Raw genomic sequence first — 25534 nt, 5'->3', positions numbered from 1 at the left:
GGAAGGCCCAGGGTGGAATAGGACCCCTGCTAAATGGGCAGAAACAATTGGTGATGGACAGGGGGGACAAGGCTGAACTCCTCAACGAGTTCTTTGCCTCAGTGTTCCAAAGTGAGGGGCACGACAAGTCTCTCAATGGGATTGTAGAGAGGCAGCAGCAAGGCGCCAGACTTCCATGCGTAGACCCTGAGATGGTGCAGAGTCACTTGAAAGAACTGGATGCCTTTAAGTCGGCAGGCCCGGATGAGCTCCATCCGAGGGTGCTGAAGGCACTGGCCGACATCATTGCAGAGCCACTGGCAGGACTATTTGAATGCTCGTGGCGCACGGGCCAAGTCCCAGAGGACTAGAAAAGGGCCAATGTGGTCCCCATTTTCAAGAAGGGGAGGAAGGAGGACCCGGGCAACTATAGGCCAGTCAGTCTCACCTCCATCCTTGTCAAAGTCTTTGAAAAAATTATCAAGGCTCACATATGCAAGAGCCCGGCAGGACAAATTATGCTGAGGGGAAACCAGCACGGGTTCGTGGCAGGCAGATCGTGCCTGACCAATCTAGTCTCTTTTTATGACCAGGTTACGAAACGCCTGGATACAGGAGGAGGGGTGGATGTCATATACTTAGACTTCAGGAAGGCCTTCGATACGGTATCCCACCCCATACTGGTGAACAAGTTAAGAGGCTGTGACTTGGATGACTACACAGTCCGGTGGGTGGCGAATTGGCTGGAGGGTCGCACCCAGAGAGCCGTGGTGGATGGGTCGGCTTCGACCTGGAAGGGTGTAGGCAGTGGGGTCCCACAGGGCTCAGTCCTTGGACCGATGCTCTGTAATGTCTTCATCAGCGACTTGGACAAGGGAGTGAAATGTACTCTGTCCAAGTTTGCAGATGACATAAAGCTATGGGGAGAAGTGGACATGCCGGAGGGCAGGGAACAGCTGCAAGCAGACCTGGACAGGTTAGACAAGTGGGCAGAAAACAACAGAACGCAGTTCAACAAGGAGAAATGCAAAGTGCTGCACCTAGGGAGGAAAAATGTCCAGCACACCTACAGCCTAGGTAATGACCTGCTGGGTGGCACGGAAGTGGAAAGGGATCTTGGAGTCCTAGTGGACTCCAAGATGAACATGAGTCGGCAGTGTGACGAAGCCATCAGAAAAGCCAATGGCACTTTATCGTGCATCAGGAGATGCATGACGAATAGGTCCAAGGAGGTGATACTTCCCCTCTATCGGGCGCTGGTCAGACCGCAGTTGGAGTACTGCGTGCAATTCTGGGCGCCGCAGTTCAAGAGGGATGCGGATAACCTGGAGAGGGTCCAGAGAAGGGCCACTCATATGCTTAAGGGCTTGCAGACCAAGCCCTACGAGGAGAGACTAGAGAAACTGGACCTTTTCAGCCTTCGCAAGAGACAGTTGAGAGGCGACCTTGTGGCTGCCTATAAGTTCATCACGGGGGCACAGAAGGGAATTGGTGAGTATTTATTCACCAAGGTGCCCCCGGGGGTTACAAGAAATAATGGCCACAAGCTAGCAGAGAGCAGATTTAGATTGGACATTAGGAAGAACTTCTTCACAGTTCGAGTGGCCAAGGTCTGGAACGGGCTCCCAAGGGAGGTGTTGCTCTCCCCCACCCTGGGGGTCTTCAAGAGGAGGTTAGATAAGCATCTAGATGGGGTCATCTAGACCCAGCACTCTGTCCTGCCTATGCAGGGGGTCGGACTCGATGATCTATTGAGGTCCCTTCCGACCCTAACATCTATGAATCTATGAAAACTTGGTACGCTCCCGTGCCGAGCCCAGCACATGACCAGGAGAGGCAACACCCTAGTTTGACCAGACTTGCCTGATGTCTATATAGATCAGGCACTTTAGGGCATGTGTAGATGAAAAGGGGGCCATAAATTGAAATGGTGGGTTTTAAAAAACACTGCTTCAATTTAGGGCTGATTAAACCTCCGTGTCGTGCACACACCCTGCTGACTTACCTGCCTCTCTGGCGGGGAGGACAGAAGTCCCTGGGCTGCAGGGGGGGCTGGTGCTTCCCTCTGTGGCAGCAGTCCCCCCCCCCAGGTGGTACCTGCCCACAGGCACCCAGCTTATGTGGTCCCGTGGGGCACCAAAGGCTGTGGAGAGAAGCACTGGGCCCTTGTGCAGCTCAGGCAGGCAGGATCCAGAGCGGAGGAAAAATCAGGCTTGCTGCTTTTATTGGGCAGACCCTGCTTTCCCAGGCTGCTGCCAGGCTGTCTGCAGGACTTCCTGCAGAGGCATGGAGCTGCACAGAGCCTGGTGCTTTGCTGCCCTAAAGCTGCAGAGCAAACTAAAACTCTCTGGAGAAGTTTGAATTTGCTGCACCCCAAGTCATTTAAGGCACATTACACTGCTGAATTCCCTACAGCGGCTGGAATTAATGCGCAATACGCTGCCGAGGTGTGCAAACACCAACACCATTAAAGCTGTGCAAAAGCGTTTATCCTGCTTTAAAATGTCGTGCACAGATGCCTCTTTTTTCCATCTATACATGGCCTTAGTTGGGCTTTTTAGGTGCTTTTATCTAATAGCTGATTGAATCAGCTTTAGCTAAAAGCACCCAAAAGCCCCACTGAAGTGCCCAATCTATACAAATGCTGAAGAACCAGGTTGAAGTAACACACTGCTTCTTCCAGTACAGCACTTTTAAAAATAAATTCTAACATCTGTAAGCAGCCATATATGCCTCTCTCAGGGATGTAAATTCTCTTATGGTGGCAAGCTGGCTAAAGGATGGTATTACAAGGCTAAGCATTGTGATGTTCTTTTTGGGGGGTTATTGCCTATCATTATTTAGGAATAACTAGTATAAGAGGCTAAGTTTCAAGCCTAGTGTAAGCTGCATACTTGTTTTCCATGCAGTAGGCCTAATTCTGGTCCTTCTGCATCCTCACAGAAAAAAAAAGGTCAATTCAGCAAAGGCAAAATTAAAAGGATCTATATGAACAACATTCCCAAATTTTAATTCTTAAAAAGAATGGAAATTTAAAAGTTGTTACTGTTGATGGAATAAATACAGGGCATTGAAATTTGATACCATCTTAGGTCTTCATGAACTGAATTCGAGATAGACAGGATATGGGGATGAAGAAGGAACATGATACTTGTGAACAAGGCTTCTCAATACAGAAGTAGGAAAATTGTAACCCAATGATAGGCAAACACAGATATTTAAAAAGAAAAAAAATCATTATTTTTACACTCATGAATGTTCCTGTTAAAAATTAATTTGTTTTTTCGAGTACAGTCAAGATGATTTGGTATCTGATAATATGGCATAAAGCCATATGCATACAAACCATGAAGGAATCTAGCTATGGCTATATAAACTTTGACCTGTTGGTATGTATATAAATAGAGTTAATACTGATAGAGATGAATTTATCTTTTTCCTGATGTGTTTGTTCAAGAAAGCTTAGCTGAAAAAGCAACATTTGGATTTCAGCAATGCCCTGCATTTTCATTCAGTTTCCTACCTGGATTCGTCTAAAAACAGGGAAAGTCAAAACAGTCTGCTCAAGGTCATAAAATGAATTACTAGCTTAACGCATCTTAGAAGCTGGAATCCTCTGTATCCCTAGTTATTGATCTGGAGAGTTCTCCCACATTTACCCAATCAAAACTTGCAGTCATTTGTCCTCCAGAGTTTATAGGGCCTGATAAGCATAGACCAGGAGGTAGCCAAACTGTGCATCCAAATATAGTATGTACAGGGATCCTCAAAATGCAGAATGGTTCTGGTCATGTTTTCAGAGATCTTATAGTAGGGCTTGTATTCTAAGTTCTAATGTCTTCTGCAGGGATGGCCAAAATATGGCCTGTGGGCCAGATTCAGTCTACCAACTGATTGTATCTGAACTGTGGGCAGGTGGCCGCCAGCTCATGGGATCTGGGCTGCAGGCAGCTGGTGGCTCCGGCTGTCACATGGTGTTGGGCAGGTGGAGCTGTTCCCACTTTGCTGGGCAGGCAGCCGGGACTACTTCAGTTCAGTGCTGATGTGGTGGCATCAGCTGTGGACCTGGGTGGATGCCCTGATTCCAAATGAGAACCTGCTGGGTGCATCCACAGCTGATGCTGGCGACTGCCCAGAGCTGCTTCGGCTGTGCTGGGTGGGTGCTGGTGAAAGCTGCAGACACAGGCAACATGTGTGAATGGGAGGGGGCACCCCCCCACCTCCTCCCCAGATTTCTGCACTGATACTGGGGACTGGAGCTGCATGATTTCTGGGCTCTCGGTGGGGTGCTGGGCTGCATCCCAGCCAAACCTAGCAAGTGGTAGCAGCAGTGGCAGCATAAGCATGGAGTTGTGTCTCCTAGCTGTCAGCACTTACATTTTATCTATGCTGTGGACGGGGCCTGCAGGTTCTGGGTTGGGGATGGAGATCAGTGCATGCTGCAGCTCCAGGCGGTTTGTGCGTGGGAGAGAGAGATGTGGCCATTGAGAGGACACCAACACTCATTAAGTGGCCTTCCAGCCAAAATAATTGCCTATCTCTGGTATAGTGGAAGATTTAGGACAGGGCTATCCAACTTCTGGATGGAAGAGAGCCACACAAGCAACCTAGCCCCTCTCCACATGGACAGCCCAGCTCTTTGTCTGCTGTGTGCACCTCACCCAGTGGAGTATTGAATAGGAATTGAGGATGGAGGGAGGGGGTCACTGCAGCAGCAGGAATCATGGCCAGACCGGGGAGCCACATGTTAATCCTTTGCAGGCTGGAGAAGGGCTGTGGGCTGCCAGCTGGACAGCCCTGATTTAGGAGATCAGTCACTTCTAATGCTTACATGGTTTGCATAATTCAGCGAGGTGTTCTCTCTAAGCATATCATTGAGGCAGCAAACTTCTTGCTCGCTTTCTGAGGAGAAAATTATAAACAGGATTTTGTGGCTATAAAAGCCCCAATAAGGCTGTCACAACTATATTTTACGCAAGTATCACTTATAAGGTTACACTGGTCCTTCTTTTCCTCTGACAAGTTTGTAGACGAAGCTGACTAATCCCCACAATAATCCACAAAATGTAAATAGAAAGTTCTATGTCAAATGCAAGATCAACAAATCAAATAATGAAAAAACTGCTCCTTAGTGGCATCTAAAATAAAGCAATTTAGCTCACAAATTGTTCCTAGGGCAACTTGTTCTATTGCCTTACTGTTCTTAATAGTTAGAAAGTATTTTTCTGGAATTTAATGTAAATATACTTTGCTGCAGTTTAAACCAATTGCTTCATGTACTGTTCACTGTAGCAAAGGAGAAGAGTTGTTTTCCTTCTTCTTCATGGCAGCCTTTCTAATAACTGAAAACTATCGTGTCTTCCCCACCAACCTTAGTCTCCTTATGTCCAAACTAAAAAAATCACTATTTTTCCCCTCATATCATCCACATTATAATCCTTCTATCGTTTTAGTTGTTTGTCTCTTGGATTCTTTCCAGCTTTTCCACATACATCTTAAAAGCAGTGCCTACTGCCCAAAACAGTATGGTATACTCTACCAGTGCCAAACAGAGCAATGCCATTGCTTCCTGTGTCTTACATACGCTACTCTGTTTATGCAGCACAGAACAACATAAGAATTTTATTTTTGCAACTGCATCACAGTGCTGAGTTATGCTGAGCCCCTGATCCATCATAACCCCCCAAAGCTCTCTCAGCAGCACTACTACCCAGCAAATTATCTCCTATTTTGTATTTGTATGTGGTTTTATGTCCCTGGATGTAGCACATTGTTGTTGAATTTCATTTTGTTGTCTAGTGCCCCATTTTCCAATTTACCTAAGTCCTCTGAATTCTTCTCTCATCTTGCAGTGTTTGCAGCTCAGCTCAGTTGGGTCATCTGCAAGCTTAATCAGGAAGCATACTATTCCAGCATTCAAGCTTTTAATAAAAGTGTTAAACAACACCAGATCCAAAACAGACGTCCTGGGAATTCCAGTTGAAACCTCTGGCCATTCCAATATTGATTCATTACTCTTTGCTTCCAGTTTTTTAGCCAATTTTGTATGCACCTCCCAGTGGTTCTATCTAGACTACTTTTCTCCAGTTCACTTATAAGAATGTAAGTGGGACAGTCTCCAAAGCCTTATTAAAGTCCAAGGATGTTATGTCCACAGCATTCTTTTCCTTCACCATGCAAACTGCTTGTGATCATTCCTCCTTCAAGTGTTTACAGATTGTTTTATACTTTATGACCATTTACAACCAATTCCTCTTTATTTGGCAGAAGGCAGATAAATTGTGCAGAGAGTACAATGTGGGGGTTAAGAACTTAGTAGACATTTGGATTTTGCTTATTCTTTCAGCAGGTTTCTGTCACAACCCAAGGGTGTGATTTTTGTTTGTGTGTGCTTCGGCACTGCCGAATTATTTCCCACCACTTGTAGCTTTCTTTGCAGGGTGCATTTCTGAGCTGCAGAAAGGAGATGCACGTTGCAAGGAGTTCCCGCCATTTGTATTCAAATTTGTGCCCCACTATTGGCCAGTTCTAAATTATTCCTACGTGGCGGCTAGTGATTGGCTTGCTAGCCGTATAAGAGGCTTGAGTGGTTTCCACCCAAGTTGGAGGACTCCACGACCATCAGGAGGAGGAGAACTTCACGTCTCGTGAAGATCTCTAAGCGCTGTGGAGCCTATCGGACCCAGCGTGTATCTCAAGAAGGCTATAGAGGTCTGATCAACCTCTCACCTCTCCCTATCGCCGCCTGATCCCTCGACGTACCCTTCCCTGCGCGCAAAGTTCCACGGAGCCCAGCAAACTTCGTGTGAGTGAATCCAGAGCTCTACCCGGGGTTCTAGTCCTGCAGGTTTTTTCTTCCCATCGCCGAAACCCCATTGCGACGTACTCCTGAGGTTTCTGTTCATCTCCCGTCACCGAAACCCCATTCCGACGTACCCTTACATTCTGCAGGTTCGAGTTTTTTGTTTTGTTTTGTAACCGCAACTCAAGCAAGTTTTCCTGCCTGCACCGCGACCATCTTCGGTGTAAGTAAAATAATCTTAAATCAACCGTGCCTAATTCTAGCGTGCTGCCTGTCTTCCCCGACCCGGCGTGTTCAGGCTGCTGGCCATAGCCCGCCGCACGAAAAAGGGCCTCGGACTGCTCCCGGCCCACACAATTTCGAGAAAGTTAAAATCCCTTATTAATATTAGTATCATCTTAAGCTTTAGATTGTCTTTTACCTGTGTGACAAATACCTCATCTATTTTTCCTGCCTTGTCACTCCATAATAGACCCCCTGTCCTGGTACGACTATTTTGTGTCTTCCCTGACATTGACCTCACCTCATTTTCACCCACATACATTCAGATCTGCTGCTGTTTCCTCTTGGACCTGGGAGCAAGCATAAGTATTACCTCCCTTCCCTCCCTCCCTCCCCTGCATGCCCCTTCCTCCCACTGTATATCCCTCAAAGATACTCTGCAATTTATCCTCTTGTTTTTCCTCTTGCACTTTCATCTGTGCCATCTGATGACTTCCCTAGAACTGCTTCAGTCTTTCTTCATAATGCATGCAGGGTTATCCAGGGTTATCATCCCTTGGTAATGAATACATTGTGACCAGTAGAATTCTTTCGTATACCTTGTAGAACCTAGAGTAAAGCCCTTCTCACCATGTTAGCCAGACAGTGAAGACTCTTCCCAGCTCTCATCAGACCTTATCTCTGGATAGCAATCACCTTTAGCAGAATAGCAGCTGCTGCCAAAGAATCCAAATTATTTTTCTTGACACCACCTTCTGAGCTTCTTCGTGATACCACACCATTTCCTTCCAGGGTGTAAGGGTCCTTCACCTGGACCTTTATCTTCAAAGTACAGTATCAAGGATTATGTGCATCCCAAGCTCCCTTTTTGTCCTGCTTGGAGACTGAGAGGGATTCCTTGTAGTACCATTGATGCCCACTTGGACAAGCAGAAAAGGGGGAAAGATGAGCTGTGGCAATCTGTGACAATCTGAATTCAAGCTCCAGGTGAGCAAAACACCTCAAAAGGAAGGCTCTGACTGCAATGTTTTTTTTCGTTTCCTGACAACTTATAGCTTCACTACACAGAAAGGAAACACCCCCGAAACAGGAAGCTAGGAAGAAGGAAGGATCTTCTTGTGTTTCTTGAAACGGCTGCGGTTCCTCAACGCTAATCTCCAAAATAAGTTTACACAAGGCTGATGCATTTTTATTGCCATTGTAATTGCCATGCTCTGTTTAGAGCTTTGGGACAGGGACTCAGAAAAGTCAGTGCTGCAGACATTTTTGTTAACAGAAATATATTAAGCATTTAGGAACTTATCACATATTACTTTAACTGTTGTCAAGCGAAAGTGAGAGATCCCACATGGATTTTGTTTGCCGTTGTGTTCCCCATAGTACTATTAACTGTAGTACAGACTTTATTGGTTTGAAACATTTGTATATAGTGCTTTTCTTGGAAAAGGAAAGAAGCCAATGTTCAAAGCGAAGAGCTGGCAAGGCATGATGTAGCTATATTACTAGATAAATCACTTTCTGCCTGCTGATTCATAGGTCAGAATTAACTTCTGACTTCAGGGAGATAGCACAGAGATAGGTTCTTTTTCTAAGCAGCAGACAATTAGGGTGGTAAGGGAGGAGGACAGTCTTCTCTGTGACTAATTTGTCTAAATGATTTTAGCATCCATTTCCTAAATCACCTCCTTTAGTAAGCACTCTTTCACTGTCTTTTAATGCTAATTCACATAGTGACATCCATTACTTAACAAAACCCATAACTGCATACTTTTATCACAGGCTTTCATTTGTGAGTAGTCTATTCTGTCAGTGACCATAAAGAAGATAATTTATAAATGCCACTTTCAAGAGTGACTTCTTGGCACCTCATTTTTCAGGTGGCCAACTTGGCACACGCAGAAAGGGACCAACTTTCGGAAAATGGTGCACGCCCTTTTAAAAAAATCATATCCTTTAAAAGGCGTCCCAAGGCAGGCACCTGGAAATGGAAGCAGCCAAAAATCACAGGTCATTTTCAAAATTTTTAACCTCCATTTATGGATTGAGTAAATCAAACACAAAAGATTTAAATATTCTTCCTGCTCCAAATACTTGGGGACTAAAGAATCCTTGAGGAGGAACTTTATCAAAATATGTATTCTTTAAAAGTAACAGATGTATTGCAATAATTTATAAAGAGGTACTTTGGTAGAATTCTGGAAACACCAGAATAAACAATTTTATTGTATTTATTTTTCATATCAACTATCTCAAAATATTTGTCAAATTTAACAGAAGAGGATAGCCATTATAAAGTTATAGGAGTAGAATTTGGTCATATATTTTCATCTGAGATTTGAGAAAGAGATGGAGTGCTGGCAGAGCTGGTGACATACTAGAAGCATGCTCCTAAAGTGGTAAAATGACAGCATGCCCTCTCTTATTTGCCAATGACCATGAAATCACATAGAACTGAGAGTGCCAGATAAGTAAGAGGAAGGCAGTTTCAAGTAGTTTCTCAAATAAATGATGACGCAACAGAATTCTCCAAGAATTGGAACAGTAGGACTATGTCTATCTCTACTGATGTGGGGAAGGAATCAGGCCACAGCATTCTATACAAACTGAACAGTTGACATCTAGGGATGGAGTTATAATGACAAAAGCTAGAAGACATAAGGGGTACTGATAAAGACTTCAGCATCTTCAGCATCGGTTCCTAGCCGAGATACAGGACCTCCATCTAACCCAGGAGGTGCATAGCCCCACCAGGGGAGACACCTTGTTGGATCTGGTTCTGGCCACAGGCGATGACCTCATGAGGGGGCTGCGGATGCTTGACCACCTGGGTGACAGTGATCATCGCCTGCTGGAATTCACCATCCAGCGCAAGGTGGCAAAAGCCTGCAGCAAGGCAGCAGCCCTGGACTTCAGGAGGGCGGATTTCAATGAGGTAAGAAGAATAGTTGGGGAGGTACTGAGGTCCTGGAGGGGAGGGGAGTCGGGCGTCCAAGAAGAGTGGTCGTTCCTTAAGTAGACGATCCTCCAAGCCCAAAGGGAGGTAATCCCAACAAGGATCAAAGGGGGCAAGAGGGCGCAGAAGCCCCCATGGCTCACCAAAAGCATACAGGAATGTCTACTAGCTAAAAGGGAGGCATACACGCAATGGAAGGGAGGGGCCATCACCAGGGAGGACTATACCTTGGTTGCTCAGGGCTGCAGGGGGGGGGGGGGGTCAGGAAGGCCAAGCGGAGATGGAACTGGGACTAGCTACCCGGATCAAGGACAACAAGAAGTCCTTTTTTAAATACATAGGAGGCAAAAAGAAGGTACCGGGTAACATGGGGCCTCTGCAAGATGTGCTAGGAAATTTGGCTGTCGCACCAGACGACAAGGCTAACCTATTTAATGATTTCTTTGCCTCCATTTTCCTGAGCAGCGACCAGATGAGCCCATCCACTGGGACCCCCTCAGGCCCCTGGGGAGGCGCATCCAGGCCTAGGGTCAGTGAGGATCTAGTCAGGGAACTTCTGGAGGGACTGGACATATTTAAATCAGCTGGTCCCGATGACCTCCACCCCAGAGTGCTGAGGGAATTAGCAGAGGTCACTGAGGGACCCCTGGCATGGCTTTACAAGCACTTGTGGTGCTCTGGTGTGGTGCCAGAGGATTGGAAAAGGGCCAATGTGGTTCCCATTTTCAAAAAAGGGAGGAAGGAGGACCCAGGAAACTATAGGCCAGTTAGTCTTACCTTGATCCTGGGTAAGCTTTTTGAGAGAAGTATCCTGGAGCATGTCCACGAGGGGCCAGCAGGGGAGATTAATGAACCCATGTCTGTTGCCCCTAAGCATAGAGGCAGGTCCAACCTGTCAGACCAACCTGGTGGCCTTCTATGACCAGGTCACAAAATCCTTAGACGCAGGGGTAGCAGCGGATGTAGTCTTTCTGGACTTCAGGAAGGCCTTCAACACTGTCTCTCACCCCATTCTCATTAAAAACTAGGGGACTGTGGCGTCAACACCTACACAGTCAAATGGGTCACTAACTGGCACGAGCGCTGCACCCAGAGAGTGGTGGTGGATGGGTCATTTTCGACCTGGATGGATGTGGGAAGTGGGGTTCCCCCAGGGCTTGGTCCTTGGACCCACGCTGTTCAACATCTTCATCAATGACTTGGACAAGGGGGTAAAAAGCACCCTCTTCAAATTTGCTGACGACACTAAGATGTGGGGGGATGCGGGCACGCTAGAAGGGATGAATAGGGTGCAATTGGACCTAGACAGGTTACAGGGGTGGGCAGATGAGAACAGGATGGGTTTCAACACTGACAAGTGTAAGGTGCTACACCTGGGGAGGAAGAACCAGTAGCATACCTACAGGCTGGGGAACTCCCTTCTTGTCAGCACAGAGGCAGAAAAGGATTTTGGAATCATTATTGATGCCAAAATGAACATGGGCTAACAGTGTGGGGTCGTGGTCAGGAAGGCCAACCACATGTTCTCATGCACCCACAGATGCATCTCGAGCAGGTCCAAGGAGGTGATCCTCCCCCTCTTTGCGACACTGGTCAGGCTGCAGTTGGAGTACTGAGTCCAGTTCTGGGCGCTGCACTTCAGGGGGGATGTGGACAGCATTGAGAGGGTTCAGAGGAGGGCCACCCGCATGATCAGGGGGCAGCAGGGCAGGCCCTACAAGGAGAGGCTAAGGCACCTGAATCTGTTCAGCCTCCACAAGAGAAGGCTGAGGGGGGTTCTAGTGGCTTGTTACAAACTAGTCAGAGGGAACCAGCAGGCATTGAGGGAGTCCCTGTTCCACTACCAGGAGTAACTAGAAATAATGGTCACAAGCTGGCAGAGGGTAGATTCAGACTAGACATCAGGAGGCGCTACTTCACAGTCAGGGCGGCTAGGATCTGAAACCAACTTCCAAGCGAAGTGGTGCTGGCTCCTACCATGGGGGTCTTTAAGAGGAGGTTAGACGAACACCTTGCTGGGGTCGTTTGACCCCAGTACTTTTTCCTGCCATGGCAGGGGGTCAGACTTTATGATCTGCTCAGGTCCCTTCCGACCCTACCAACTATGAAACTATCATGCACAAGGCCAATTTATAAACTCAGGTGATTATGAGAGGAGGGAAATCAAAGATGTTAAGGTAATAACTGAAATTAGTTGTTACCCTGTGGATTCCTATAGATTAAGAGTTTAAAATGTTTTAAATTGGGTAATTTCCTCTCTCTCTCAAAGATAAAGAATGGAAAAGAGGACTTCCTTTCCCAGGAATTCTGTTTACTTTCTCAAAACTTCAAAATGTCTTCTATACCAAGACAGCTAGACACTCATCAATAGAAAATCTGAACTTGTTTTTCCTTCAAGACTTTTTCATCTTTCATGAATCTGATAATTTCTGAAATAGTACTATTAACTCCTGGTACTCAAGAATAATTATTACAAGAAACAGTGACATAATAAAAAGCAAACACTTGGGGAATAAGAATGATTATTTACTTTTTTTATCCGCTTGTACAGTATCTTTAAATTCAGTCTCTGGAGCAAAGTACTGAAAAAAATTCAAGACTGAAAAAAGAAACACAATTACTGATGATTAAATGTGAGTGTGTCTTTACATTACTCATACCCTGTGCTGCCAAATGAAGGAAGTCAAAGCAGACACTGTAGATGCATCTACATGAGACGCTAACTGCACAGTAGCCTAATAACACTACACAGTAGCATGCTGAGTGAAAACTGTGTTACTATGCTACTGCACAGTAGTATTAAGCTACTGTGCAGTAAGTGTCACTAAAAACCTGTGCACCTACGCCATTGCGCAGTACTTGGTTACCCAAGTACTAAACTGAATGTACAGTGACTACAGCTCATTAATGAACGTGTAGATGCACCCACTAAAAACATAATGCTGCATGTAAAATGTAGTGAACAAAGAGATGCGTGTTCAAAGTATAGCAGTTTGATGGAGAAATTAATCTTGTTCAATATTTAGTGCCTGAAGTATTTGAGACTCTTCACATGACAGGGAATGCAAACTTTCTGCCTACTAAAACTTAATGCATTCATGATTTCTGTGGTAACAGATGCTTATATAGAGAAAACAAACAAACAAACCAAAACCCCCAGGATTTTTTTTTTTTTAATGTTTAAAAAGTTACTATTTTAAAGCAATTTTTCCCAGTGGAAAGCAGGGATGAGCAGCACTAGCTAGCAACTAACTGCCTGACCCTGGACCATAGTTCGAGACATATGGATACACAGCACTAGAGAAAGTAACAATTTTATTTGTATTATGTTTTGTTTATTTTAATTATTAGTTTATTACTATCTATGTATCTATTTATTATTGCTTATTGATTGATCATTTATTTATTGTGATTTATTGAAACTAAAGCTAGTTACAAACCCCCACAAAAATGCCTAAAACCAAACCAGCTATTCAACTACAAAATGAGCCAGACTAGATCACAATATTTAAAACCTGGATCTGTTTGTTAGTATATTTTATGATACAGATAGGAGCCACCTGCAATGAATATATTTTCACAATGGCATAATGGCTAAGACTATGTGGACCATCTCTAATAAGAAATTCAATTATTAAATATGCAAAAATAAAGTTGACAGTTACCAAATGATCATAAGGTAGAGTTCTCATCATCATGTCTTTATGAAACTAATGTTACTGTAAAAGAGAAAATATTTTCTGTTTTCAAAGATTGTTTAAAAACTAAAAGATATTTTAAGACACAATTCCAATAGAGGGCTCACATGTCAGCCTATAATAAACAATTTTTGAACATACTAACCAGTAGTGTAAGGGGGGGGAGAAGAGGATGAGGAGGGAACAAGGCCTGGGCACTAAATTAGTGGGGTGCCAGAATGACATCCCCCCTGGAGAGTCTGTGCCTTGGCAGCAGCAACTGGAAGCTGGAAGTTTCTATAATTTCTAAAATCTAATTTTAACAGCAATGAAAAATTGCAAAAAAAGATGCCCATGAAGTTACATAATGTTTCAAGCCATTCTTAAATTTCAGGTTCAGTTTAATATTCTATCCTCTAAATATTAGCCCTTTGTTTCCCCTACAAGTTGATATACAGGTGGCAGTCAAAACAGAGGATGAACAAAGTGTTAAAGATTCAAGATCCTTTCCAACCTAATCCTTCTCAAAATATTTCCCAAGAGACCAACACTGTACAGTGAAGAGAAGTAGCCATTCCAAAAACCACTAGCTTGTGTAGCAACATTTCAAAAATTAATTTAAGAAATAACACAGAACTACAAGAGTCACCGAATACAAAACACTGCAAATAGCTAATAGGAGTGAGAACAGAATAACAGAGGGAAATAAATCTACTGATACAGCAAAAGAGTGTATACATAAGTAAGGTGAAAATAAGTTTTTCTACTTTTGTGGAACTATGATCCTAGTGTAAGGAAGAAAAGTAAAAGAAATACAAGTGCTTTTCCTCAGCCCCAAGGTATGTAATAATAGCTAGTTTGCCACCCCTTCCAAATCAAGTGATAATACCTGTAAGCAATCCTTTTATAATGTTCAATTAGATTAAGTACCACAGCAATACTTTTATTGATAGCCGAACTCTATATGAACAGCTTACAGCCTGAAGGTTGACCTCTATCCGCAGCGGACTTAGGCTAATCAAGACCAAGTTACTTGTTCCTACTAACAGAGGATCCCTTCCATACCAAATTCACAAGTGGTAAAACCTGATTCCCCTAGTAACAGATGAAGAGCTGAACAAAATCTCCTGACCCAATTCTTATTTACATTAGGAGGCCTAAGTGAGAATCAGGCTCTTGATTTTATTAGCATATTTTGGCATGCTCAGCTCTGCTGACCAAGCTTGTAAGGCTGTCTCTGAGATACCTGAAAGCACAAAGAAGATTCTGCTGCTCAAGTACTAAAATGAAACATGACAAGAACAAAACTGCGGAAAGAAACAAAGTAGATTTCTGCTTTCATAATGGCACAGCAGAGTATTGGATTTTTACATGCAATGATATCCTACAGGCGCTAATGGGAGTTCATGCATAAAGAGAAGAACAGAATATTTAAGTCAAACAAGTGGTGGACAGACAAGCATCATAGCCTTAAAAGTATCCATCACTAAAAACAAAATGATCGGTTTTCTTGTATATCAATACAAGCACAAAGAAACCCAACATTAGAGCACATGTTTTTCACGCAGGATCTGATTCATTCTCTTTTCCTTAAAACTGCCTGCAGATTTCTGTTTTTTTTTTCTTTTTCTTAAATAGTATGTTGCCATTTATCTGGTGTGATTTTTAGTCTCTTGCCCCATAGTATTTCTAAAAGTCTGATCTATTATTCGTATTTTTACCATGAAGATTTTTTTTGGCAGACCTCAATCATCTGCCACATCAACTTCTACTCTGGCCTCCACACATTTTTATAGATTATTTAAGTCCCTACAAAACACAGGTCCCAAAGACTCTTTTGCTTGTTGCTTTGACCTGTGCTCCAAATAACTGAATCATACCACTACCTCCTTATTTTCTGTCCCATTCATCCCAAAGACTTCTTACTTTCAAAGACCTTTCAGTTTTGCCTCTTCCAATTTACTGGCTCTCTCAGCCCCTACTTCACCATGTCCTTTTCGCAAAGAGGGCCCTTCCTGTACTAATCTACTTTAATGTTATCTGCTCCTTGTTCAACCCCATCTTCAAGATTTACTTTTGCTGTGCTGACTCCAAGATACTTGTGAACTAATAACTCCAAGGGTGGGTGGAAGTCAAGGCCATAAGATATTTATTTTTAAAAGATACACACATACACACACATGCTATGATGGGCAAATCTAGGATTTTGAAAAAAAAAGGTGGGGGTGCAGATAGTGTGGTACATCATATATAAATACAACATAAGTTTTTCTCCAGGTTAAAAACAAATATCCCACCCCATGCCCCCCTCCCCCACAACCTAGAAACTTTATACGAACATGCTAGGGGCCTGCAGCTATATTATTTAGGTCAGGTTCAAAGCAAAAACAAGGATAACTGTATTGAAATGTGGATTAATTTGCTATATCATATATAGAAACACAACAAAATAGCCAAAAATAATTAAAAATGTTGTTTCTTTAGTCCTGTTTTCATTAGAATTAAACGAATAACTCTTTCAAATTCATGAAATAAAATCTAGTCTGTCTGAGCATCTTAACAGCGCATCCAATGCTTTGCTGAAAGTTATTTCCACATTTGAGGTGATGTTCACCTGAGTTAATGTTTGCACACCTCAGATGATGTTTTAGCTGGAGTTAAGAACAGTTTGCAGGGCTGTGAAACAGAAGCTACATTAAGAGGAGCAGCTAATAGATGGCAGAATTGCAGAAGAAAGAATAGCTTAATTAGTGGAATGCCAAGGCCATCAAAAAGAAGAGCAGGTTGTACATTACAATGAACCATGAAGTTAATTGACTCTTGCACTGCTGCCTGAATAGAAATGTTGCTGCCCCTGTCAGGCAGCTGGTTTTAAACTTTGGGTGGAACACAAATCAAAGGGGGGTAGGAGGTGCAACTACACTACTGCACCACCTCCAGATCCGCCCTTATACACTACCATTCCCTCCAGCAGTTTATTACACGCTTGCTGTATGGTGTTTTAATGCAAACTATAAGACCTCTGAGCTGGAGCTTACATTTGGTTTTGTTTACACAGTGCCTAACACAAGGAAGCCTCAGTCCGGATGTAGCCCTTTGATGCCAATACAGTACAGAACTAACTAACTAACGAGTCACAGAAAAAAAACTGACATAGCGGAAGCTTAGCCCTGGGACACCCTTGCTTGTCCACTTCCTGGTAAATAACTCCTGACAAAAAGAATTTAAAAATGCTCGAGGAGAACTGAATCCTGATTAGTGAGACAGTAGTAGTGCCTACTACAAACCCCAACTCGGAGCTGCACACACATGCAGAACAAGCTGTCACATCATCAACTGGAATAGAAACTCCCGAAACTTGAGTTTGAAAGATTTGTACATTTATACTTACTGGTCTGTTTTATTTTGAAAAAATAAGTATTTAAAATATATAATTTCTGTGATATTAAATGCTAGGAAAATGTGGTCAGTGACTTTGTATTTTCTCTGCAACCATTTTATTCTTGCACTCGTGAGAATTCTACTGTAAATTATAGCAGTTAAGTTGGCAGGCATTTTCCTAATGTTTCACTACACTATGAGACAGTGTTTCAGTCTGGTGTGCATTAACTAGAACAGGTGCAGACCTCCAAGAATTTTTTCTGAGGGCTTACTGTCCTGATAATACAGCGCATGTCCCAAATCTGGCCTTTGCTCAAATACGAAGCCATAAATCAGCCATCAGATTCATCTGAATCAAATGCCATTTTTAAAAGCATGATGAATATGTAAATCTGCAGCTATGTAAATGAGAAATTAAAAACCTGTTCCTGTAAGCTTGTTTAAAAGGCAGGTGGTAAGATCATAAGGCATCTATCTGTAAAGTGACCTTTAGGGAAGGGGTCTAGTTATTGAATGCATGTCAAAATATAAGACTAAGCCTAAGGCTACTTTAGTGTCCAATGTGTCAACATCTGACTTTGTTGTAACATAGTAGCACTTATATATTGCAACTTATGGCAAATTATTTGACAATATCAATCAATTATCTGACAATATCGATATTTGACAATATCAATTATTTGTAATAAATATTTGCGAGAAATATCAATCTCCATTATGTGTCAAAAATCAATTTAACAATATCAATCAATTATTTGACAATGTCAATATTGATCAGCTTTAAATAAATCATACTTCTCTACAGCTTCCCAGAAAGTACAATTTTCTCCTAAAAAAGAGTAATATATTGAAATCTGCCTGACTTTGACTGCTGTGGGAGTATTTCAGTGCATGTAGTTTTTGGAACTACAAAAACACAAATAAATAAAAAAGAAATTAAAAAGAAAATCCCAAATAGTGGAGTAGCAACTGTTGGGTTCTATCATGGAAGGACCTAGCATCAAAATGTGTAAACTAGCATAACTGATCTGAAACGGCTATTGGTTAATACCTGTGAGATACTAAACATTTTTCACTGTACTTATTTGTCCCTTCTAAATAGTAAAATCTAAAATATCAAGATGTCAGTTAGGCCATACCTGTAGCGAAACATCAAGAAAGTTAAAGCATGCTAATGCCTAGAAGAATGTTTAGCAATGTGATCCCTTATGTTCAAAAGGGAAGCATCCTGTATGTATTCATATGGTGTCATTCACTGTGGTATACATTAGGGGATGTGTGAAATGGGTTGTTTTCGATTTGCATTTGGCCCAAATTGGGGACAGTGATTCAATTAGTTGATTTGGATCACTGTCCTGATTAGATTCGGCCAAATCCAAAGATTCAATGTTGATTCGGAGAATCAGCAATTTGGCCATAGATGCAGCTTTAAATCTTTTTTCTACATACCTCAAGGTACCAGGCATGGCTTGTGAATGCTGCGATGGTGGGGCAAATGGAGCATCTCACAGGAGCATGGGGGGGGGGGAGGGGACCCGCATGCTTGGCAGTGAACCTGGAAGTAGACTGGAAGTACTTCTGGTCCACTTAGTACGTAGGCCCCCATAACCCCCCAAAACCTCCCAGCTTAGCGATCAGCCACGGGGGGACCCCAGGTGCCCCCACAGACCCAGGAGGCACCAGTTGCCGAGCCAGGGGGTCATGAAGAGAACGGCTTGCGCATTTCCTGGCAGACCTGGAAGTGGAACAGAAGTGCTTCTGGTCCACTTCCAGGTCTACTGCCAAGCATGCTGGATACTCCCCCCGCACTCCTGTGGGACGCTCCATCCACCCCACCATCTCAGCATTCACAAGCTGCCCAGTACCTTGAGGTATGTAGAAAAAACATTTAAAGCTGTGTCTATGTCCGAATCATCAAATCTTTCTGAATCTGTCTGAATCAATTCGGAGGGTTCAGATTTGATGTGGAGAGATTAAAGGGTCTCCTGATTTGATTTGGATTCAGAGTTTTGGCCACCGAATCAGACCAAATCTCCGCTGAATCGAATCAGCGACTGAAGCTTCGCACAGCTCTAGTATACATCTCAGAAAACTTCAGCTGTTTCTGAACTTCATTACTTAAACTTCCTTAGTGATTCCATGGGGTTTTAACAACAAGCATGGGGACATAGGAAATGCCATGCCAAATCAGCACTGAGGACAATGGTGATGCGTAGGGGGTGCACGGGGGCTGGCCAGGAAGCAGGGCTGCCAGCAAAAGTGGCCATGCCGCTTCTGGAAGTGATGAGTGAGATTGGCTGCTGAGGGACCGCCCCACCAGTTGGTGAGACTGGCCATTGGAGGACCGCCCCCAGTTGCTGACTGGTGTCAGGGGGGCACCAGTTGCCTATGACTGAGGACTATTTTCTCCATTAATATCTCTCTATATAATTACTAGAAGTTGCTTCAGAGGAAATGGTAAAAAATATTCTGTATTGGGTAATTATGGAATACCCTGACTTATCAGGCAATTTCTGATTATTATAAAGTACTAACTGGTTTATGGTCTGATGAATAGGTTATTTTTTTATTTGTCAGAATTTAAAGACAACATCTGTTTAAAAAAAAAAGTCTGTGGCTAGAATTTTTTTGAAGACTCCTAGCTGAAGTTTTAAAGTCAGTCAATTTAGATGCCTAATGCCCCTATTCTCATTTACAAAGCCCAGTTAAGTATTTTTGTAGTCCTGCAGAACTCTTGGTCTCAGTGGGCGCATCTACATATGCAATTAATTTTTACAAGTACTAACCTGTGGCAGAGTTTGTTAGTTTATTGTGCCCTAATAGGGGTGCACATGTAGATACTGATACATTTACTGCAGAGCTAATTAGGCAGCTAAGCAGTAAATGTCTCATGTAGATGCACCTAGTGGTTGTAGGCATAATACTGTATGCAGTATCCATAAGGGAGATATTATTCTACAGATCAGTAGAACTAAGCTGAAGGAATGGCTAAAATTGAATATAGTAATTATATATATCCTTTGCCCATGATAGCAAAGCAAGGGGACATTAAATAAGTGAAAGTCAATAAACTTTAGCACAAACTGTGCTGGAGTTTATCATGGCACCTTACTGGCATGTGTAGGTGCTCAGACTTCTGCAATCCAGGATGCACATGCAGACACTGGGCCCAGGACCTGACCAGTTTGAGCTGAGGCAGAGTATCCCCAGTTTGCCAGGAGGCACTGGAGGTCAGTTCTGGGCGCCAGGTGCCAACATTGGGCAGTGTTGGGGCTGGCTGGGGCATCAGGATGCTAAAGTGTGGGGCTGGGTGGCAGGCAGCCCCCGTACTTTGGCACACTTATACCCCAGCCAGCCCCAGTCACCATCTACATATGTGCTTTAGCACAATAAGTAACTATGCTGTAAGATAGTACTGTTCCTGACAGCACTATCTTATGGTGCAATTAATTAATCTACTGTGCCCTAATACTATTAATTAATTGCACCATGAGATAGTGTAGTATAGATGGTGATGCTTTACTGCAGAGCTAATTAGTCAACTCTGCAGTAAAGCGCATTTGTAGATGCTCCCAGTGATATTTTGTTGCAATGAGTTCCACAGGCTCAGTTAAGTCAAACATTCATGCATTAACATTCATTGCCTTTTCAGTTATTGAATATCCCCTTGCTTTGCTATCATGAACAAAGGATGTGTAATTACCATATTCAACTTCACCCATTCCTAGTTTAGTTGTACTGATGACCTGTGGAACAATATCTTCCTTATGGATACTGACAGTTATCAAGCTGGGGGCAGTATATTTAGAGACTCTATACACTTATTCCTTGAGACAATTCTAATTTGTTACTTGGGACTGAGTCAAGAGAAACTCATTTTGTGAAACTCACATTGCCAGTAAATAGTTTTTAAGGTGTCAATACATTCTGTCTCTAAACCTTGTTCATTTTAGAGATTCAATTCAACCTATGTGCTGCTAAACGTAATCAACTATCATTTACTATTTCATTAAAATTTGTTGCCTTTTTTATATCCTTTAGTATTAAGTATTATTTTTGCATGTTCCTAGTCAACAGCATAGTAGTAAAATCTTAATATTGTATTATGGCTTGGAAATCAGATGCTCAGATTCTTCTCTGTAGCCCATTTAGGCATTTAGTCTTATTAGTTTTTATAGAATCTTTTAGATCATTCCTACTACCCCACTTCATACATCTTCTATATTATACTCAAGTATTACAGTATCAAGTTGCTTTTTGTCATTCCACTGTATTCCAAAATGCCTTTGTCAAGGTACCATTCCACTGTCGTTCATTTAGTGGGAAAGGGGGAACCCAGTAGATACGAGGAACTTAAATGCCTTGTTGGATTTTCTTCTATCTGCATCTTCAGCCTTCAACTACCTGAAGAGTGGTTCCAAAGACAATGGAGCTAGACTGTTCTTAATGGTGGCAGGTGACGGATAAGGAATAATGGCTTCAACTTGCAGCAAGGGAAGCTCGGGTTAGATATTAGGAAAAACTTTGTCACTAGGAGGGTAATAAAGCATTGGAACACGCCACCCAGAAAGGTTGTGGAATCTCCACCCATAGAGGTTTTTAAGACCAAAGTAGACAAAGGTGGGATGATTTAGTTGGGGTTTGTCCTGCTTTGAGCACGGTGTTGGATTAGATGACCTCCTGAGGTCCCTTCCAACCCTAAATTTCCATTATTCTACCCCAAGATTTTATAATCTCTACACAGTGACTTCTCTGTGTTTATTATACATTGATGTTTTGTGGATCATTTCAAATATTTCTGCCTATCCATACTTCTTTCCGCAAGATAAATACACCACTTGTTCTCCTTAAAGGTTTCTGTATGTGGTGAAACATCTTTACATTAAGGTTCGGGTTAAACAGAAGTCTTCACACATGATAGAAGCTGCACAGGAATATGCTGGACAAGCACATTCCTCTAGCTTGTCCCTGGTTGTGCCCCTTCCTAGATTGCTGTTCCTCTTTGTGGGCTGAGCTATAAAATGTTTTAGTTCCTCAGTTGGCTTCAGAATGTTACCATTTCTCAGCTTCCATTGCTGGCATTTCAACACCTGGATTTTACTGGCAGAATCTGAATGGAGAATTGGATCTCCCATATATCCATTATTTCATCCAAACTTTTTGAACTCTTCATTTATTTTGACCTTCATCCTTGGGTACTGATCTGCTGTTAGCAGCCCCATTAGATCTTTAAACATTGATCCATTTCCTTGTTTTGATATGCCTACAGGGGTCTGGTTCCCTTTATTTTCAGCACTGAGAACTACAATCATTGATTATCTTTCTCAGGTTTCCCCAGCTATTTCTGCCTTTTTACATAAGGTACTGGTAAAGTAAAGTAAAAAAGAACTTAAGAAAACACTCACTTGAAAATTAAGTAAACTAATCAGTGACTGTTGATAATTATTGCATATTTAATTGAGATGATTATTAATTCAGCAAATAAATATAATATATTTACAGCATTAAAATAAAACAATACCCCTTTGTACTGTGTATAATATTTGAGGCATGAAAATATGGTGTCTTTTTAGAAACAACAGCTTTCAGTCTTAAAATGTTGTGAGTTTGGAAAATTGTAAGTTCTTAACAAAATAAACTACATTGCTTATCCAAAATAACTGTAGCGAAAGACTTTTTTTTTTGTTTAAAGTGGTAGACCCAGCACTCTTTCCTGCAGACCCAGCACTCTTTCCTGCTTATGCAGGGGGTCGGACTCGATGATCTATTGAGGTCCCTTCCGACCCTAACATCTATGAATAAGGTTCTATGAATAAGGTAACAAAAACTTTAAGCTCCAGGAGCCATCATATCAGTTTTAAAAAACAGCCAGTGCTTTACTGGAGTCAGGAGAACAGCCCAGTCTATCAACTATAACTAAGCCTGTGCTCTTCGGGGCAAGCCCTGGGGCTGAGTGAGGGTGATGAGTTTAAGGGTGGATGACTCAAGGCACAATGAAAGAACCGTTCAGAATACAGGACAAAACAAAAATCCAATTAGAGTGAGAAACTGGAAACCGAAGGAAAGGGCTCCATTTTGTTTTGGAAAGTCCTTCAGAGCAGCACTGGCTGTGAAATGTTATTGATCATCAAGGCTCAACACACTTGAATGTAACAAGGGGTAGGGGTAGGGTAGAGATACTGTACGTCAGAGCTCTCACACAATACAGCACGGTTACACTGTAGTTCAAGACTACCATTATTCAGAAATGCTCTTTCAAGTTACAGTTACTATGCTCAGCATTTTAGTGATCTTATTTATCTTTATGATTATCTTATGGTGTCCCCATTTATGTACTCCATGACATTTTGTATCATATACTTGCCCTTTTTAAAGAGTCCTGTGCATTTAACTTTGCGTCATCATGAACTGTGTCCAGACCCTGGAATAGACTCCCAGCGGGGGTGGTGTAGGCACCGACCCTGAAGATTTCAAAAGTAAACTATTCGCACACCTTGCTGGGGTTATTTGACCCCAGCAGTCTTTCCTGCCTAGAGCAGGGGGGCTGGACCCGATGATCTCATGAGGTCCTTTCCAGCCCTAAACTTCTGTGAATCTGTGAAAACTTTTCAGGGAAGTTTGACAATTTTTCAGCTCTCAATACATGTTTTTGCACAATTCTAGTACTACACTATTTTTATAGTGTTTTGAATGGAAAAGCTACATACCTGGGCAACATTTATAGTAGATGAAACAAAGGATCTACAAGATCAGTAGGTTGCACAGGTTATCATGCCATGTAATGTGGCAAACACTCATATATGTGTAGGTTGTGTTTATATATAAGCAACTCAGAGAGCAACACAGCAGCAGGCCATGAGTAAGGTACTTAAGCAAAACTGAAATAATGGAACTGGAAACAATATATAGCTATACAGCAGGATGCAAGAAAAAAAAAATCTGCACGTTCCTTAACACACAGCAACTGCCACACTACAGATTCTCAAATAAAGTACCAATGTAAAATACGTGATATTTTAATATGCAAGGTATATTCCAGTGTTATGCAGGTTATGCAGGCAGCCTTACTAGAAATGAGTCAATTATCAGACTTGCCTACTTAGGCACTACCTCATAGTTGATTTGTCTCTCTCACTATTTTAGATTGTACAAGAAGGTCTTTCAGGGTAGGAGTGTCATTGCATAGTATGACACCTGATCTCTGAAGGCCCCCCAAAAATTCTTGGTGGCCCTGGCCCAAACAGAATGAGGCCCAAAACAACTGCCTTCACCACCACCTGTAATATAATATTGAGAATATTGTTAATATTAACTATGTAACCAAATATGAAAAAGGCAGAAATGTAAGGCAGGTGGAGTGTGGAAGCCTTGTAGAATTGGGTTAGTATTGCATTCCTCTCTCTCTGACAGTGGTTCTCAACCTTTTCAGACTTAAGACACCCCTCATTAGACTCAAAACACCCTATGAAAAATGCCAGCTCTTAGCTTTCACTCCTTTTTTGACTACAGAAAAATAATGGAAGGGTTATCCTGCTGCAAACTCAGAAACACCACTACAAGCCAGAACACTTTTGACACTGCAGTTTCCTATTTGAGACCTTGGGGTTTATCTTGTAATTAGTGGGCCCTTCTGTTTCAGGGAGTCCTGAGCCTGGGCCTTGTGTGCCTGTTCATTAATCCGCCTCTGGAATCTGGCATTTACTGTTACTCAGTTGTCATGCATACTAGTACTTCAACTTACTCCTGTGTGCTACCCAATCCTTCCCCACCATCTCTTACAAAGTACTTTTAGCCACTCCCCAGCTGTAATGGCAAAAGTATCAAATGTTCGGGCTTGGATTCTTCACGGTGAGGTCCTTTGATTTGTTTTACTATGTATTTTTTGACCACAAGAATTTCACTAAACAAATAACAACATAGGGACCTACAGACCCAAACTCCTTAGAACAAGTTCTGGGTCATTTTTTAGAGTGTATGTATTCAGAAAAAATTATTGTGGGTTATGTGCTTTACACTACTGCAGATAATACAGATAATTACACTACTGCGGGCATTTTTCATAGGGTGTCTTAAGTCTGAAAAGGTTGAGAACCACTGTCATAGGGAGAGAGGAGTGCAATACTAACCCAATTCAACAAGGTTTCCTCCCACCCCCACACTTGCTGCATTCCATAATGTACAGATATCTGAAATATTAGCATGCCTTAGGTGAAATCTTGCCATTGAATTCCATGGCAAAATTATGTGATTTCAAGTGAGGCAAAATGTCCTGAATGTATGAAAATAGGTGGACTTATACCTTTTTGTATCTATCAGTTTTCTTTATACATTAAATTACCTTTAAATTCTTCTTAAATTCCTTTTTAGATACACCTTAGCAGGTCAGGCAAAGCATTTTCCCCTCCTCCCTCCCCCCCCCCCCATTTTTATGTTTCTATTAAAAAATAGATTACATCTTCAGTTTATACTTGTACAACATAAAATTTGGCTTACATAGCATTTCTTCAATTGGTTTTTTTT

The 25534-nt window shown here is 42.4% G+C and overlaps 1 protein-coding gene across 12 annotated transcripts in view; it reads right to left on the bottom strand.

Moving 5' to 3' along the window:
* The window catches only part of SORBS2 (sorbin and SH3 domain containing 2), a 278948-nt gene that overhangs the window by 250445 nt on the left and 2969 nt on the right, over nucleotides 1-25534 (bottom strand). The window lies entirely within an intron of this gene.

The sequence above is a fragment of the Alligator mississippiensis genome, chromosome 2 (assembly GCF_030867095.1).
Source record: "Alligator mississippiensis isolate rAllMis1 chromosome 2, rAllMis1, whole genome shotgun sequence".
NCBI classification, from domain to species: Eukaryota; Metazoa; Chordata; order Crocodylia; family Alligatoridae; genus Alligator; species Alligator mississippiensis.
This window is presented reverse-complemented; position numbering and strand designations above follow the sequence as displayed.